The sequence below is a fragment of the Panthera uncia genome, chromosome C2, assembly GCF_023721935.1.
Source record: "Panthera uncia isolate 11264 chromosome C2, Puncia_PCG_1.0, whole genome shotgun sequence".
Lineage (NCBI taxonomy): Eukaryota > Metazoa > Chordata > Mammalia > Carnivora > Felidae > Panthera > Panthera uncia.
The window spans coordinates 113899617-113919893 of NC_064810.1; the positions used below are offsets into that span (position 1 = coordinate 113899617).

Below are 20277 nucleotides of genomic sequence, written 5' to 3' on the forward strand. Positions count from 1 at the left end.
CTGACAGGAAAAATAGACAAATCTATCGCTAAATTAAAAATAGCAAGGTATAATGCCAAGTGTAGAGTATTCTATGAGTTGTGTTTTTTAAAAAATTGAGAAAAAGAGGGATGGGGCAGTAGGGAGGAGAGGGTGGGGGGATAGTGAGAGGAAGAATGATTCTAATCCAGCCACAAGGTGATGAGTTTTTCTGAGCGCTTAAGAACACGTTTGCTTTATCCCTATAAATACAGCATCTGTTTCAATGCCTGGTTCAAATGAGATGGTAAGGGCATATGTATGCTGTGACTATCATCTCTAAGATGTCATTTAGGCATTCTACATATAAAGCAAAAAGACTTATAACCAAAATTAATAAAGATTTATAAACTCTTTTTTAAGGATTTCTGAGATTGTAAACCAGCAAAACATTGAAACCGGTAAGGAAAGGATTAAGTAAACCGAATTATAACCACTTTGCTGAAATATTGTGTAACTATTAAAAATTAGTTTGGAAAACTATGCAGTAATAAATAAAAATATTTAACGGTAGGAAGTTAAATGAGAAATGAAGTATCCGCTAAAGCTGAACACACGTATCCCGTCTGGTGTAACAATTCCACTCCAGGGAAATTCCAACCAAAAATGTGGACATACGTACTCACTAAAAGATGAGGACAAGAATTTTCATGGCAACACCATTTGGGATTACCAAAAACCATTTATGTATTCACTCCACTCTGGATGGACAAGAGAATTGTCCTCCAGCACCATCGCATTTATTTTCTTCCCAGGGTTATTTTCATTGTAAGTGTTTTATTGCTAACCTTCAAAGCACCGAATAAGGAACTAGAGGTCATTCCAATTGGGACTCACATAGAATAATTATAGATAACTGTTTGGAAAGTCTTACAAGTATCATGATACTTAAAAGATGGCTCTACAGCGGGACACCGCGGTTCACCGACCGCCCACTTCACCAGCTGTAATGGGCCGCATCTCTACGGTCTGCAAGTAGAGGCAGAAGCGTGCCAACACACAAGGCCGTTTGTCTCTTGCCAGTGTTCCCTGCACGCTCTGGGAAACAGCACTTCAATGGGAGAGCAGCCTTTAGCTTCAGACATTCGTTGAGCCACCAGGAGCCAAGAGCTATCAGCAATAGCAGGGGAGGGTGAGGTGCAAAGCCCTGGCTAGAGAAGGCACTGGCAGGAGAGGGAGAGAGACGACCGCAGCAATAGCAGGAGCCAGTGGTGGCAGTAGGAGCCACAGGAAAAGATGCCATGAGATGTTCACTTGGTATAATGACTGCCCCAAGGTGAATGCATAAAAGTAACAAATCATGACATCTCATTACATGCTGGCTCTGGTGTCAGCCCTCGGTCAGCATGACTGACTGACACAAGCTAAAAATAAAACCAGTAATAAGAATCCCAATTCCCTTGGTCTCTGACACCTCAGAGTGGTACCTGCTTACGGGTGGGACAGCTACCGTCTTTGCCAGCCTCAATTACTTCAAGTAATAAAGTGTCACTTAACAACCAATTTAAATAGTTTGAAGATTCTGACAGGAACTGCCTCAATATAAAAACCCTGCCTTGTGCGTGTGGGTTTTTTTCTCTTATCTCAATACCACAACTAGTAAAAGAGCAGCTTAGCTAAAAGGCTAACCCCACAAACACCATCAGAAAACATTTGGAAGCTCCCAAACATTCAGGCAGATACCCAAGCAATTTCTCTCTCCCATCAGAAGGCAGGGGCTTCTGCCTGGAAGACAATTTGTGGAAAGGAACTAATATGCCTGTTGTTTACAAAACATCATCTGTTCTTCCTTTAGGAATATTATAATTATGCAATTTTTTTCACAGAAAGCTCTCCATGACCTCTCCATACACAAACAATAAAGCCCAGCACAGGAACCTGGATCAGTCCTATGATAAAGGTTGCTGCACTTCATATTCAGAGAATGAAATAAGAGGAAATTGCATATTTAAATTTGACTGATGCTAAAGGATTTGCTTGTCCAAGCATTAAACATATTATGAGATTCAAATCACCATTGCCCACAAAATAATCTCTTTGGAAATTAACCCAAGGCTGCAAACTTATGTTGAAATTATTTAACAAGAAAGAATTGTATAAAATACTATATTCTTTCAAGGACAGGTTTGCAGAATTATATACTAATAGCCTGAAACTTAAGTGTATTTTTCAGTGCCTTTTTATTCTTTCATTCATCAAATACAGCTTGGGACCTTTCCTTACGAGAAAATGTGATAGTACTGAAAAGGATAAAAAGATAAACCGAAAGCAAAGTCTCCATGAGTTTATCATATAATAGGGAAATTGATACATATGATAATGACATTTAAAGAGAATACATGATTTTATTATTGAATGACTTCTAAGGGCCTGACACATCGTACCAAGTGCAAAGTATACACCAATATTCTGGATTCTGGGAGCTCACCGTATATTGGAAAGGGCAGATAGACAAGCAAACAGGTTACAAAACAACATGATAAAGGCTAAAGCAGGGGTACATAAAATGTTCTATTCTATGAATGCATAGAGGAGAAAATGGCTAATTGAGCCAGCCAGAGAAACCAGAGGGGATTGATTATGTCCGGCACCTGGTGGTTATGTTGGGTTTTGTGAGATGGGTAGGATTTCACTAGGGAGAGAATGAAACTGATGGCAGGACGTTCCAAGAAAAGTGAAATGTAGACACAAGTAAGACACAAATGTGAGAAATCAAGGGGATGATAGACACTACGATCCAGTTTTTATCTATTGTCCTGACATAATTTAGTAGCACCCACTTATACTCTCAAAAGTGCTATTTTTGCACACTACAGCACGTGGTCAACCTCATGGACGAGCAGGTCTCAGTTCAGAATTACTGCAACCTTAGGCATATTAAGAACAATGAATAAGAATTAAGGAGCGTATTAAGGGATCAAGATTTTTTTCATCTTGTAGGCAATGAAGAGACATCAGAAATATTTAACTGGGCATGTATCAGAATATGTATCTTTTAAAGGTACCAGTGGTTGGGGTTTTAGAAACTAGACTGGGATACAGAGCATGAATAGAGTATCTGACTGAAAAGATATTAACGAAGAAGTAAATCCAGGTTCTGGTAAAATCAGTAGGACCTTAAAGACTGATCAACAAAGAAAGACACCAGGATAGCCTCTTTTCTCAATCCCCACTGAATCTGTAAATCTTTACCATGTCCTTTAAGCCCCCAACCATGTGTCCTACACTCCCGGTGATAATCTAGGGACATGTCCACTAAGCCTCCTGGCCCTGTCTCCTATTTCTTCCATCTGTTTCTTGTATCTTCATTCTCCCTCCCTATCTCTGCCAATTTTTACCATAGGGCACCTGGGTGGTGGCTCAGTCAGTTAAACGTGTCTGCTCTTAAGCAAATAAAAACAACAACCACAATAACAACTAACACGGATTGAAGTCTTACAGGTTCTAGGCACGAGGCTTTGCATGCTCTGTCTTATCAATCTTGTCACCAAAAACTCATAGTGTAGGTACTACTACTGTTCCACTTTTATTGATTGAAAAGCAGACTTAGTGAACATGAGTAATTGAACTTCAGAAAATGAGACTCACAGAGGGAATCAAAAAGAGCCACTCTCTGAAGAATGTCAGCCAAAGAGGCCTCAGCCATCACCTGTGTACTGATGAGTTCGAATATAACTAATTCCAGAACTGTCTCTCCTCTCCTGAGTTGCAAACATATCCTTTGAACCCCCTACACGACATTTCCACTTGAATAATCTGCTGAAAACCCAAATTCTATATGCACAAAACTGAACCTATAATCACTCCCCTCAATAGCTCCTTGCAAAAAAAAAAAAAAAAAAAAAAAAAAAAAAAAAAAAAAAAAACCCTTCTGGTAATCTCTACTAGGTACTTGAGAGTAAATCTTGTTTCTTCCTTCTCCACCTTCCTTCCTCCCTCAACTACCACTATCAACTGTTTGCCATGTCCCACGAAATGTATCTCCAAAATCTCTTACCTATTCATACCTCTCCGTGCCTTCCTTTCCCTACGCTGCCCAAGTCCGGCACTGTGTCACCTCTTAACTATAGCTTTATAACAGTCACATGCTTCAATCTCTCAACGGTTCTATTTCTCCTCAACACATCAACCACAGCCATCTTGCTGACACAGATGGCCAACTCTTTAGATATTCTACACAGCTCTGATCATACCCATGCTTAAAATCTTTATGGTCTCAAAGCTTAGCTCAACTGTCAGCTCCTTTTCCCACCTGTGCTCCCTGCACAAAGGAGAGTTAGTCATCACCACCTTCAGAGTTTTCCATTGCAGTTTATGCTAGAACAACATTTATCCCATTGAGAGTGGATAGCCATGCATGTTGTGTTTCTCCCTACTCAGCCACGATTATGTGTGCCTTGATGGCAAGGATCTGGACTTACTAACCTTCGCATACCCAGCATCTATCCTAGTGCTTAGCATCCATGTTAAATAAATAAATAAATTCGTCGATTTAGAAATGGCTGGATCATAATCATACAGTGTCAGATCCACGTGCTGAAACAAGCTTTAATCATCTTTCTTTCCAAACATAAGGATATTCATGAAGCATTTTACTACCAAACTCTCTCTAGAAGGAAAACAGGGATGGAAAACGGTACCTAGTATTTCTAACCTGGAGCAGAAGGTGCCAAATTTCACAGAAACTTTGTTCCAAAGCAAATTTTCAGAGGGGCTTGTATTCTGCAAAGGTGTAGAGGTCAGATAACTAGCCGATTAACTTCGCTATGCACTTCCATTTGGAAGACTTATCTGAACGTTTCTAAGGTTTTTTCTTCCCATCTCCCTTTGCTTTATCCTTCACACCCTCATCATTGAGAATGCTAATAGCCTTTAAAGAAATCAATATCCTGCCATTGGGCTCTCACAAGGAGTGCAGTGCTGGCCTGGCAGGTGAATCATTATAGCACTGGTTATGGAAACAGCTGCAAACCTTTCCCAGGGACATCAGCTGGGATGCAAAAGGGCAGAATGTGGCCTTAAGATGAAACTGAATGCAAAGTCAAAATTAATTTAACTTATATTTTATTTATGCTTCAATGAATTAATAATCAAGGATATTTGCATGGGCAAGGTTTTTAAGCCGTAGAGTATCCTTTGATTGAATTAGTATTTCCCTTCAAGAGATATTTTAAATATTAGCACAATAGAGCATATTGGAGTGACATCCAAAAATCCATTTGTGAAAATTCTTTATACCTTATGCAGGTGAGTAGGTAGCGAGTGATGACACCCTTACACAAATTTGCTTTCATGGAATTTTCTTGTAGTAAAATTATATACGAGACATGAGACTTATTGGTTTGATAGTTACTGACCTCCATCAGTATCCTTCAGCATTATTTTTCTAAATTACATCCAAAAAGCCTATTGAGGTAAGAATTTACTTAGGTTCAAGAGTGATAAAGAAGGTAGGAACAAATCCTATTTATGTATCAAGAAACTGAGGCATATCTAACTGGTTCTTTATTTCCCCAAAGATGTAACTATTACTGCTAATGAATTTGAGGTCTCCTTGGCCTCCCAAATCTTTAATTCCTGTTTTATGGGTACACATCCAGATATTTCCTCTGCGATTATTTTCATAGATATTCATATGGAGAGATAAATGATGGCATTTGAGGCCTTCATATTTATGTCATGCTGATAACATTATTCCGAAAGGTGTTTTTACTTAATCTTGTTTGTGGTTAAGAACAGCATAGAGTCAAATCCCAACTCTGCCCCTTTATCACTTGTGTGACTTCAGACAAGTTATTTAACCTCCTACCTGCCTCAGTTTTCCCATCTGGCAGATGGAGATAATAATATTACCTCCCTCATAGGGTTTTGTGAGGTTTAAATGCAAATCCTTTAGAACAGTGCTTGATACATGGCATAAACTCTATGTGTGTTGGCTTACTATTATCAGTGCTATTGTTTTCCTTATTTTTCTTAATTTCTGAATATTATTCCAAATTCTGAAATGTGTAGGGATCTCCTCCATCTCATGCCTTTAAATACCATTCACATGCAGCTCTCACATTTCTGTCTCTGAGCTGTACCTCACCACCAAATTCTGACTCGCATATAGAACTGTGTACTCTCCGTCCCTAACTGGATGTCTAGGAGATATCTCAGAGCTAGCGTGTCAAAACCTATACTCTTGGCCTTCCCCCACCACAGCCACTCGTCCTACTCTCCTTCTAGCTGATAAGGCTAAAGCCCTTCGAATCCTCTTGGACTCCTTTCTCCCATCCAAGTACTAACCAGGCCCGACCCTGCTTAGCTTCCGAGATCACACGAGATAGGGCGCATTCAGGGTGGTATGGCCATAGAGTCTGACTCCTTTCTGTATCTCTCACCCCATATCCTATTGATCAGGAAATTCTGGTGACCGTATCTTCCCTACATACACATCCAAACAACTCTCACTACATCAACTCCAGCTCTGGTCACAGATACAATCATTCTCATTTAGATGATTGTAATAGCCTCCAAACTGATTTCCCTGCTTCCACCCTTGCCTCCCTTAGTCTGTTCTCCACACAGCATTAGCAAGATCCTTATCAAATACAAAGCAGACCTTCTCACTCTTCTGTTTGAAACCCTGCAATGGCACAATGGCTCCTCTCATTCAGAGTCGAAGGCAGAGTCCTCACTACAGCCACCAGACCTACCTACAAAATCACCCCTACTTCTGACCTCACTTCATACTAGTCTATCCTCAATCATTCTCTTCCAAGAGAATTACATGGCCTCCTTGCTATTCCATGAACCATCAGGCATGCTTTCACTGAAGGATTGTTGCACTTATTAGAACCCTAACTAGATGCTCCAAACATCCACATGTTTCCCTCCCTCATATACTTTCAGGTACCGGTTCAAATATGACCTTTTCATCGAAGGCTCTCTGATCACAGTATTTAAAATTACAAACCATCCTTCCCATGTCCCAACTCTGGCCCTGCACTTTCTATCTCATGACCTGCTTTCCTTTCTCCATAAGTATTGCAACTTCCCAATACTTTAGTTTTTAAATTTGTGTTGTTTGCCTATCTCTGTCTACTATAGCACAAGCTCCCTGAAGGTATATATTTTTGTCTCTTTGTTCAATGCTTTTATCTCCAGTGCCTAGGATAGTGGCCGGCACAGGGTAACTATTCATAAATGTCAATAATACTGAGTGTCAGAAAATACTTGGCAAATAAATAAGTCAAGGCACTATGACTTGACTTATTTCCCTAATGAGTGACATTTAAATTGTCTTCTGTAATGTTAATATCTGTGCATGTCTTCCTAGAGTAGATATTAAACAGGGGAAACGCAGGGTCAAATATTTGTACAAATTCATCTTAAAATTTACTGACCACCTGACCTCCAAAACATCTATAATAACTTATATATCCAAGAACAGTATGTAAAAGTACTCCTTCAAAATCCACCTCAAACACTTGTGTCTTTTAATCTATAGCTCTTTTTGTTTAGAGTACCCTGTCTTTAACTCCCATTCTCTCCCTAGTGAAACTCTACTCATCCTTTAAAACCCAACTCAACTGTCATGACTGAGAGGCAAGCAATCCCCTCTGATTTACCTGGATGGGGCAATTAGCCACTTCCTCCTCTATGCTTTCACAGCACACTTTTATATACCTCTGTTTTAATCTTTATCGTGTTGTTTTGTAATTTGTGTTTCTGGATTTTGCACTACACAATGAGCTCCCAGCAGCTAGAATATTAGTCTACCTTTAGATCTGGTGGAATGTTGGCAGAGAGAAGTCAATCAATCCATACAATAATATATTTCCTTGAATGATGTTGATTCTTTGTCGTCTCCTTCCAGAGATTCTGATTCAATAGCTCCTAAGGAAGACCCAGGTATCTGAATATTTATTCATCACCTTCAGTGATTCTAACTTAATCCTTCCACCAAGCATGCCTTGAGGGATACAATTACTAAGAAATACTAAGGACAGTGTACTAGGATCAAGCATTGTAGAATTATGTCCTGATGTACCGCTCACTATTCTTACAGGTGTGTTTGTTAAAAAATCATTTTTTAGCCACTTTATTAGGCTATGATTGACAACAAAAAGCTGCACACATTTAATGTATACAACTTGATAAGTTTTGAGATAAGTATACGCACGTCAAACTGTCATCACAATCAATGCCATAAACATCCATCACCTCCAAATGTTTCCTCCAGCCCTATTTTGTTGTTTAAAACCTCGGTATTATTAGGTATCTTCCCCAAAGCTCATGAATATCAGCCAACTGATATCTTCCCGAAAGCTCATGAATATCAGTCAATTGATTCAGTGAACTGCACATGAGAATAAAGAATTTACTGGCTACAATTCAGTCCAATTAAACTAAATCAAAGAATGCAAAATAAATCTTGTTGTTTTAGTTCTATGCTTCAACTTACTGAAATATGAGTCAGCAGAGTTATTGTAGCTTTCAAATGGGAGGAAACAGGAGTATATGGGAGGAGAGGATGCTGTTCTGCACATACCAGACAAACAGAATAACTAGAACAGATATTCTTATCAATCTTTTATAGAGATGAAAACCAAGGTTTAGAGCGGTCGAGTGATTCACTCAAGTACACACTTCCTAGTAACTGATAGAATTTAGATTTTAAACCAGGTCTTTCTGGCTCCAAAATTGATGCTTTTTTCCATTATACCACATTTCTCCCATATACTCCAAAGAAAATATTGTTGAGTGTGTAACAAAATGATTTGTGCTTCTTGTGATGAGTTACCGAACACTATCATTTAACAGCTGTGTAATCTTCTACTGGTCCTTTCATCTCTTTGGGTAATGGATGAAAAAAAACAATAGTGCTGACCAAAGGAAGTCTATAGGAGCAAGACCAGCACAGAGGAGCTGTCGGGAGATTCCAAACATGGTGACTCCATGTCCACTCTACAGTGCCCATAGCTGAAGACCATCATGGACGTTGCATCCCTAGAATGAGTGAACAGAGCAGTGCTTAGGATGACAGCCATGTTATGTTTTGGTCCTAACAAGTGGAGACAAAGTGCCTAAGACCCATATTGAAGTACCTACTTCCAAATCCCAGCCCCACCACTTCACTGGCTATTTGAAATCTGACAAAATATTTAATCTCTCTCAGCCTCAGGAGCCCATCCACCAAATGGGGATCGCAGTATCTTTTTCAAAACAGGAGTGAATGAACAAGAGAAGCTGCCACAAACCAAATCTCAGTTGTCACTATTTTTATTATACGACAGTGTAATCAAGTAGTCAATGTAGACATCTAAAATTTCCATTCTCGGGGCGCCTGGGTGGCGCAGTCGGTTAAGCGTCCGACTTCAGCCAGGTCACGATCTCGCGGTCCGTGAGTTCGAGCCCCGCGTCAGGCTCTGGGCTGATGGCTCGGAGCCTGGAGCCTGTTTCCGATTCTGTGTCTCCCTCTCTCTCTGCCCCTCCCCCGTTCATGCTCTGTCTCTCTCTGTCCCAAAAAAAACAAAAAAACAAAAAAAAACGTTGAAAAAAAAAATTAAAATTTCCATTCTCTTACAACCAGAAAGAAAATCCAATATGCTTAGGTACCAGGGGTTAGCAGAGAGTGTGTGCTCCATGTTGATGCCTGTAAGAGCCTAGAAGTTTGACTTAAGGTTTCAGTTTGTGTTGGTTCAGCATTGCCTAAATATCACCTAAATAAAATTCTCAGGGAACTGGCTACTTTGCATTTTATGTGCTAATAGAGATTGTGACCTTCTTATCCAGGTCTGGAAACCTTATCACATTATCTACACTGAGCAACAATGTATGCAATATTCTATTTATCTACTTAACAAGATCACTTATTTAATATTATAATTATTTTCTTCATTTTTTTATTCTCCATGTGATAAAAGCTAAAAGAATATTTTTTTACATTAGTGCATTAAGATAATGTAAGCCAGGCGCCTGGCTGGCTCAGTCGGTGGAGCATGACACTCTTGATCTTAGGGTTGTGAGTTCAAGCCCCAAGCTGGGTGTAGAGATTACTTAAAAATAAAATCTTTGAAAAAATAAATTAAAAATTTAAAAAATTTAAAGACATGTAAGCAATCATGGCTTATAATAAATTGGTATTTGTTTTCATCCGAAAAGTCCTTATGAAATGTTCATGGTAGAAACAAAGCTTATGCTATTTAAAGAAACACAAAGATATTTGTGTACCTTAATATAACTTTTTAGGGTTTTTTTTAATGTTTATTTTTTGAGAGAGAGACAGCACAAGTGGGGGAGGGGCAGTGAACGAGGGAGGCAGGGAATCTTTTTTTTTTTTTTTTTTAATCAAAACATTTGTTACCATTTTGTTTGTGACAAAACAATTGGGTGACCTAAGGAGACTCAGAATCTGAAGCAGGCTCCAGGCTCTGAGCTGTCAGCACATAGCCCAACACAGAGTTCAAACTCACCCATCGTGGGATTATGACCTGAGCTGAAGTGCAGTACAAGAAAAGTTTATAACGCCATATTTTAAACAAGTGTAAGCAATTTTGTAATATTTGATATTATATTCTACATTTTACATAGGAATTGTTGAATGCCATTATTATACATTATGTTTGTGAAGTATGTGTGCAATTCTCATACAAAACTAATGTTTAGTTTGTATTTTATGTAGTTATTTATTTATCTTTAAAGGTTTATTTATTTTTGATGAGAGACTGAGCCACGGGGGGAGGAGCAGAGAGAAAGGAAGACAGAGGACCCAAAGCAGGCTCTGAACTGACAGCAAAGAACCCGTTACAGGGCTCCAGCTCACAAACTGTGAGCTCATGACCTGAGATGAAGTTCAATGCTTAACCAACTGAGCTATCCAGGTGCCCCTAGTTTATATTTTAACATTGAAATTAATTATGAAAAATGTTCTTTCTGGTAAAATCTATTACACATCAGAAGGCATGACTATGTAACTGAATTAAAATATCGTTTGATCCGGTTAATTTTAATCTATATGTGCCGTATATACAATACTTTGTAGAGCAAAGGAAATTGTTATTTAACTAAGGTTTGAGAAAGCATGTAGGCATATTCATTCCCACACAAAAAGTTGAAGGGAAGAGAGGTTATATTTACATTTTATTAAGAAGTAATGACTATAGTGTCCTGTGAATTTTTTGGAAAGTGGATGTATATTGAGACTCATTTTTCCAAAAAATAACACATGATTTTTCCCCTTTTTTTCTTTCCTTTTTCTTTTTTTTTTTTTCTTAGAGAGAAATAGCAGGCACGCGAGCCCGCGAGCAGGTGGGAGAGGTGGGGGGGGGAGAGGGGCAGAGGGAGAGAGAGAGAATCCTAAGCAGGTTCCATGCTTACCATGGAGCTGGATGTAGATCTCCATTCCACAACCTTGGGATTATGACCCCAAGTCAAAATCAATAGTCAGCTGCTCAACCAACTGAGCCATCCAGGCACCCCCTTCTTTTTTTAAGTAAGCTCTATGCTCGAACTTACTACCCTGAGATCAAGGTTGCATGGTCTACTGACTAAGCCCGACAGGTGCCCCCAAATGATTTTTAATTAAGTCAAGAAAATAATATTAAATGTTATGAAGTAACCAATCTTGTTGGAATATCAGTTATGTAAATCAATTGCCTGAATCTATAAACCATAGAAGGCCCCCAAAGTGTCTTAGCAACAACTTCAGAAGCAAATTTGTTTATTCAATGTGTAAGAGTGATAAAATAATTCATCTTTAAAATTTCCAATTATTTTAATTTCTAAACTGTCTTATGAAAAACAATTGAAAAATGGTAAACTTTTTATATGATTAGCTACTACTAATTACAGATTACTTCCATCCGGCATCTTAAAATAGTTTGGAAAACAGATGAAAGCTACTCAAGACTTAGTTCATTTATTTTATCTAACTTTATTTCTCATGCTATCAATGTTATTTCACCTAACTTTCTACTCGTAACGTGTTATAATAAAGTAAGTTCATATTAGAACAATAGATTGCTTTGTAAATCGCAAATGTCTCAGTTGTCACGTTAGAGGACAAATGTGGTATTAAATTAAATGTTTTATATTTATTTTCTCATAAGACCCAAACTTACATTTCAGGGACTTTTATTCAAACTCACTACTGCTGAATTGCAAAATGTTGTCTTTGTCCTTAGGACCATGACAGAGAACTTTATCTGCATTCAAATTGCCTACTGGTTTGTGGTATTTCAATAATAAAACAGCAGGATTGAAGGCTCATGATGAGAAATCTGACTAATTACCTGTTAGATGATAGATGGTTGTAACTAGGCAGTGCCAGTCACTGAAAACAAAACACTTCGAGATATCAATCAGCTTCCTGACAAATCCAATTTCCCTCACATTCAGCGGACAATAAATGGGAATTTTACCTCTACGTCTACAGAGTGCAGAGTTATAGCTTTAAAATATGCATAATGATATTTTAATAAAGTAGTTTTTTTTAATAAGTTAGTATTTAAATACCTGACATATTCATATTTCAATCTCAGGGCTTTTAAATAGATAGATGGTGGAAATAATTAACATTGTAAATCTGTATTGTATTCTATTGAGGAGGGTAAGGTGTACTTAATAGTAGTTTTCCTATTTTCTTTCTGCATTTACATTTAACTCAAATTATTCACAACAACTCTAATGGCTGTATTCGCTCTCTTCATTTTTTTTTTAATTTTGTGGTAAATTAGTTGGATGTACATTCTACGTGAGATTCAAAAAGCAGAATGCCCAATTAACACTGCCACATATCACCATGTGGGCAGAGTTAAAGCAAAGAGGGATTGAAGCATGGAAATTGAATGTCCGCCCAGAGAAACACCTCTTTCTCCCTTATAAGGAGTGATTACATAATCAACATTTGAAATTTATGATTAACCCTAATAAGTTATGACCTTCAATATCCAATTTTGTGATAAAAACAAGAAAATTAAAGGCGGCAGAGAAATGGAGAAAGAAAGAGGGTTTGTTTGCTTCCTTTTTATTGAAGAAAATTGAATTTGTAGGCAAAGATCTAAAAGTTTAATAGTATATAGCCTGATAGAGAACAAACTGAGGGTTGATGGAGGGAGGGAGGTGGGAGATGAGCTAGATGGGTGATGGGGATTAAGGAGGGCATTTGTTGTGATGAGCACTGGGGGTTGTATGTAAGTGATGAATCACTAAATTCTACTCCTGAAACCAATATTGCACTGTATTAACTAACTAAAATTTAAATTTAATAAAAAATAATTTTTTTGTTAACTAACTAAAATTTAAATTAAAAAAAAAATAGGTGGGGCACCTAGGTAGCTCAGTTGGTTAAGCATCAGACTCTTGGTTTTGGCTCAGGTCATGATCTCATGATTTTGTGAGATTGAGCCCCACTGGGGGCTCCACACTTACAGATGGATCCTGCTTGGAATTCTCTCTCCCTCTCTCTCTCTCTCTGCCCCTCCCCCACTTGCGCACATGCTCTATCTCAAAATACATAAATGAACTTAAAAATTGTAAAAAATAAAAATTAAAAACTTAAAGTATATAGTCTGACACTAGGACCTTTTAAATGTTAATGGAAGGTAATAAGTTGATACAACTTCATTGAAGGACTATTTGACAATAACTATCAAAATTTAAATGCTTAAATATAGCAATCCACTTTAAGAATGTTTCCAATAATTATACTCCAATATCTCTTTGAATGTTCACTGTATACCATCTTTAATTTTTTAAATTATTTTTGAACTGGAAATAAGTTCCCTCCATATGGGCGAGTTCAATAAAACATTTACACCCATACAATAGAACACTATGTAACCAAATATAGACCTGAAAAAGGATGAGGTAGATCTGTATATGCTATTTTGGAATAACATTCAAGACACATTTTAAGTGAAAATAAGCCAGAAACATTTGAGCTTTTTAAAAGAACTTAAATTAAGGGGTATAAATATAAATAGATGTTTGATTAGTAATAGAAAATTTATGGAGGGATACCTAAAATGCTAGCTTTGGCTGCCTTTGGGAAAGGAGTCTAATGTTGGCTTGGGCAGCTCATATACTAAAATTGGGAGAGGAGTCTAGAGACCTGAAAGGGAGGGACTACTTACTGTCCATTGCATACTCTCTTAAATTTTTTGAAATTTTATCATGCTGTTTTATATCCATTCCTATAATAAATAAACAAATGAAAAAAGAGAAAAAAATGAAAGAAGGAAGGAAGAGAGGGAGGAAGGTAAGAAGGAAGGGAGAAAGGGAATATATGCACACAGATGAGTCTGTTTGACTCCAAAATCCAGTCCTCTCTAGGTGTTCTGCAGTCAAAACTTGAGAAGACATGATTAAATTTTTTAAAGCAGCCTAAATTCTGCATGTTCTTGACATAACCGTGAGAACAGAAACAGAAGACACGGCCTGAGTTGATACTAATGAGCTGAACTTGAACATGGCCATCCCCCGAGGCTGACTGCTTGGCTGTGACCTAGTCTCTGACTAAGAACTGTGAGTGAGTGTTTGAGGACTGCAGTATCTAATCCCAGCCACCTGGGAGAATGAAAGGTCACTCTGGCAATGAAGCACTTCAAGCTTACACTTTGTCTACCCAGCCAGGCAAGGAAGGGAATATACAAGGACGGCAGAACTTAGAAAAGTTCGAAAAGTTGAAAACTCCTCCCCAACTCATCCTATACCAGAACACTACGAAGATATTGGAGAAAGACACCCGTTCTTTCCGGACAAGAAGACACATGTTGGTACACCCATACCCACAGACACATATACATACACACACATACCAACATCATGCTTTGTCCTCTCGTGCATTCTTTGCAGAATTAGATACCTGCAAAAGTAAACCTAGAAATAACAAAATATATTATCAGAGCTAACTCTATCAGTGGAAGGGATAAGTCTTCAAACAAGGCATGATTAAGGAGCATTTATATATTCGACTGGAAATTTCGGTCACTGAAGGCACACCACATTAAATACAAAATCAGGAATCTAAGGTCTAAAAAACTCTTGTCTCAACATGATGAAAAACTGAGGTAGAGGTATGACTTATATAATGACAAGACACCTTTGAATGATGAGGCACAGGAAGAAGAGATGAACTTCAAGAGGAGAGAGGAGATTTTAAGCAAAATCTTCACTTGTTTCTAAGTTTAACCCAAGCACAGTTCTAACCAGAAAATTTGTGGGGACAGTGAGACTACTTGTATAAATAACTAGAAAAAGAATAATTCCTTTACCTTCTAACATCTCCTTTTTCATTCATTCATATACATATATATATATATATATATATATATATACACACACACACATATATATGTATATAACTATGAAGATCACAAAGAATTTCAAAACTATATTAAATAAGAAAATAAGATAATTATGTGCCATATGAGAACATAGAGCAATTGGTACCCTCCACATGAAAATTGAATATTGGGGAAAAATGCAGATCAGGATTACCAACACACAAAAAAAGAGGAAAAAAAATGTAAAACTCAATTAAAGAGAAAATTTTAATATGTTATTTAAAAATTTGGCTTTTGGCTTTTGGCTCAGAGGAGACAAAGGTGCAACTGTCTTTGGTCATCCCAAATCTGGGTTCATCCATCACCAGCAGCCTCCACCAGGCCGCCTAAGTTTGACTTCAACGAGATCAGAGTCGTATACCTGAGGTGTACCAGTGAGGAAGCGGGTGCCTATCTGTCCTGGCCCCTAAGATCAAAGACTGGCCCCCTGAGTCTGTCTCCAAAACAGGTTAGTGATGACATTGCCAAGGCAACTGGCGACTGGATAGGTCTGAGGATTACAGTGAAATTGATCCTTCAGAACACATAGGCCCAGATTGAAGTGGTACCTTCTGCCTCTGCCCTGATTATCAAAGCCCTAAAGGAACTGCCAAGAGACAGAAAGAAGCAGAAATATCACTTTTATTTTTAAAGGGAAGGGAAAGAATTGACTTTTTTTTAAATTTTTTGATGTTTATTTTTTTTTTGAGAGAGAGAAACAGAGCATGAGTGGGGAAGGGGCAGAGAGAGAGGGAGACGCAGAATCCAAAGCAGGCTCCAAGCTGTCCAGCACAGAGCCAGATGTGGGGCTCAAACCCACAAACTGTGAGATCATGATCTGAGTGAAATCTGATGCTTAACCAACCGAACCACCCAGAGGCACCAGAAATAGCCCTTTTGATGAGATTGTCAACATTGCCTGACAGATGCCACACAGATCTTTAGCCAGAGAACTCTCTGGAGCCATTAAAGAGATCCTGGGGAGTGCCCAATCTGTGAGCTGCAATGCTGATGGCCACCACCCTCATGACATTACAGATGACACCAATAGAGGTACAGTGGAATGCTCAGCTGGTTAAGAGCTATAACAGAAAATAATTCAATAAAGGATCATTTGACAACTAAGTAAGTAAATAAATAATCATAGAAAAGAAAAATATAAATACAACACAGAAGGAAATGAAAAGAGAGTAAAAATATAATACATCTTTATTCAAGGTTTCCAAATAGATGAAATGGAAGATAACAGAAGTAGTTTATCTGAGGAGTCAATCATTTTTATTATCAAATTATATGTGTGTATTATATAACGTGCCTTCATAAATACTAATCCAAAAAATTTGAACTATGAACAAAATTCTGATGTAAGAAAAGTATTTTGAGTCTTTAATGAAGTTCTCAAAGAAGGAAGGGAGGGAGAAAGGAAGGAAGGGAGGGAGGAAATACATGCACACAGATGAGTTTGTTTGACTCCAAAGTCCATTCCTCTCTAACAACCATGTGTGCTGTCTCTCTTACTATTTGCAACTCATAAAATTTTTCAAAGGACATAGTTACCAGAATTCGCATTTTCCACCAAAAAGTGTCAAACAAACCTTGAAATTAGGGCCCAGGATTAGCCTACAATAGATAAGAGATCATAGAACTGGAATCTGGCAAGCATCTTGCCACTTTATAACAAGGCAATGAGATAATTTCACCAAGAATCACTCAAGGGTGGGCAAATCAGTAGTTGAAAAGATGGATGAAGTTGAAGGACTAGAAAAAATAAATTTCAAAATTATCTTTTATTTCTAATAATACATATAATAATAATTTATTTTTAGACACAAATAAAGCAGCGACAAATATTCAATGACTCTTGAAAACTTATTGAGAAATGCTGATGAAGTGTCTCAGTACTAGTACTCAGGAACAAAAGGACTGACTCATGGTGCACAGTGGAGAAAGAAAAGCTATAAAGAAGTCAAGGAAAAAAGTAAGGACAACTTAAAACAAAATGAGTTATAATCTAAATGTTTAGTGTTAGACTGGTACTTAGACAATACTGACTTAAGGTGCATAAGAAATTATGGATGAAGTGATATGAAATCGGGACTTCTCTTCAAAATAATACAGGATGAGGGAGTGGGTGAGGGTACGGAAGAAACATGTGGCCATTAGTTGATAGGTACTGAAACTGAATGATGGCTACATGGAGGTTTATGATATTTGTCTAGTTTTTTTTATATATTTAAAATGCATCATGATAGCTTTTATAAAAAGAAATGAATTAAAAAATAAGTGAAGGGCACCTGGCTGGCTCAGTCGGAAGAGTAGGAGACTCTTGATCTCAGGGTCATGAGTTCAAGCCCCAGGTTGGGTGTAGAGCTTACTTAAAGAAGAAGGAGGAGAAGGAGGAGGGGAAGAAATAAGTGAAAAATGGGAAGCGGGGACAAAAGAGACACTTAAAGTGTCCATATAATGTTGGAAATGAAAAGCGGTAGCATTATTAATTTTAACTGCTACAGGCCTAAGCCAGTGCTGTCCTGGGCAGTCCATGATATATGATCACTCTACTTTCCACCAGCAGGTTTCAAACATCAGGCTAATGTGATTTAAAATTTGCTACCAAAACAAAAAGAGAGAACGACTTGTAACGATGAACATTTAGATAATTAGCAACCACTTGTTTTTTAAGTCTTTGTGAAGAACTGGTCCCAAAGCACTGCCTAACCACCGATCCTTCTGGACCAGAAGTTGCCAACTGGTGGCCTGGGGTTGGATCCAGCCTGCAGATGTGTTTGCTTTGGCCTGAAATGTATTTGGTTACAGATTGCTTTTCTTAAAACTTTGAGCTCATTGCCAATATTTCCAAGCTGAAAGATGTCATGTTAAAATCCAGATTTCTATCTTCTTTTGAAAACCTTGAGGAGTTTTAAGACAAGGCAGACATTCTTCATGTGTCAACAAATCCACTCCAGTCCTCGCTTCTCTCCAGTGAGTTCTAATTCTGGGCTGCTTTGCTTAGTTCTTTCTTTGGCTCCTACAGATACTTGACTTCTCAACTTTTGGACTAGATCAAGCTCTCTTCATTAGAACAAGGAAAATGAGGTTGCCTGCAGAAGCTGCCATTTAATAAAGCAATTGAAAATAGAAATCAATAAACCCAGACAATTAATCTGGAAATTCCTGAAGATCTGTAGACTTTTAAATAAGTCCAACAGAAAGAAGCTAATTCCATTTAGAAAATTCCTCTTTTTCTACTTTTTTCCACATTTCAGATCATTTCCTGTTTACCAAAGTAATTTAGCATGAACTATGTGAGTAGAGCTCCCAGAAATTCTCTTACCAAAAAAGACAATAGCCAATCTACAGCCCATTGGCAAAAGGCACAGTTACAGGCCCCAGCCCAATGACTGTTGCCCATCCTATTTCTTTCAACAAGCCCGGAACATCACTGGGTGTGTGATTATTAGCAACTCTTCATTAATTACAAGCCTCATAAACAGCTGTGCAATGTGGGAGGTTGGGGAGAAACAGCTCCTGTCTTCATAAGAGAGACTTGGAACTAAAAGGGGTTTCTAGCTACAAAGCATTCCAAAATAGGTTGAGTTGTTTTGAGAGTAGACAGAATAACATAAGAAAGCAAGAATGTTCATCCTGAAGATTGGTACCGAAACAACAACTAAAAAACCTTCCACTCGATCACAAAGGATAATGGAGAACTATAGTTGGTTTCATAATCAACTTACACAAACTTAAATGTTTTGAAAAAAATACAACTGGTAAAATTATCTATGACCTACGCTTGTGTCTCTTGTGAGACAGAGAACTGCGTTTGCCTGCTTAGTGTTGGCACTAAACCAAGGAAGAGTTATCAGAGAAAAGTTTGGGGGAGTTTATTTCCAACCGGTTTCCACTATGAAATCCCCACTATAGCCAGACTTATATCAACTCTTTTCTCCACATGGTTTGGCCTCTCCTATTATCTATGGATTCCCACTGAACATATCATCTATATTTTTGTTTCAGGGGAGGGATGATTGATATTCCTGGTACTAAAACAAAAGAGTTAAGGTCTATTTAGAGAACTGTCTTAAACACTTTGTGGTCATCCGTATAATTAAAAATCACATGATCATTAGGAGAAATGAGCTAGAGCTATAAAGAATAGCATAAATCCCTAGCACATATCGCTTCATTAAAAAGTTCCCAAAAAATAATATTACCATTTTATTTATCCTATATACTCATTATCTCCAATTCCTCTCCCCCTTTTGTCTCCTTCAAACCTACTCCAAAGAGATCATTATCTCTACCATTACAACCCCCTGACTGTTCATGTCAAATCACTGGTACCCTCTGTTACTGAATTAAATGATCACTTCTCTCTCCTACTCTGACTTGGCCTGCCATCACATTTGACACAGCTGATCACTCCTGCCTTCTTGAAACACTTTCTTCACGTAGCTGTCATGACACCACCTCTCCTAGATTTCTTCCTCTCTCATTCACTGCTTCTCTCCTTTTCTAGTCCTTCCATATCTCTATGACTTCTAAATTTTGGAGAGGCCAAGACCTGAGCCTTATACCTCTTCTTTCTTTATATTTGTTTTTTGGTGGTCTCATTCAATCTCAAAGCTTTAAATACTATCACTATGCTGATGACTCCAATCCAACTGCCTGCTCAACTATTCCACACAAATGTCTAAAGGCATATCTAACCTACCATTTCCAAAACTGAGTTCCTGATTTCCACTCCCTAACACACATGCCCTAAAAACTTCCCCTTCCACAATCTTCTTTATCTCAGTTAATGAAAACTGCATCTTTCCAATTATTCAAGGCCATCCTTGTTGTCAACACTGATTTCTCTTTTTTTTCTCACATCTGCATCTAATCCAGAAGAAACCTTTGTTTGCTCTACCATCAGAATCAATCCAGAATCTTGACTACTCATCACTTT

General features: G+C 37.9%; 1 pseudogene; it reads left to right on the forward strand.

The window, feature by feature from the left end:
• Positions 1-913: 913 nt before the first annotated feature.
• On the forward strand, positions 914-16408 carry LOC125921636 (60S ribosomal protein L12-like; annotated as a pseudogene).
• Positions 16409-20277: the final 3869 nt, after the last annotated feature.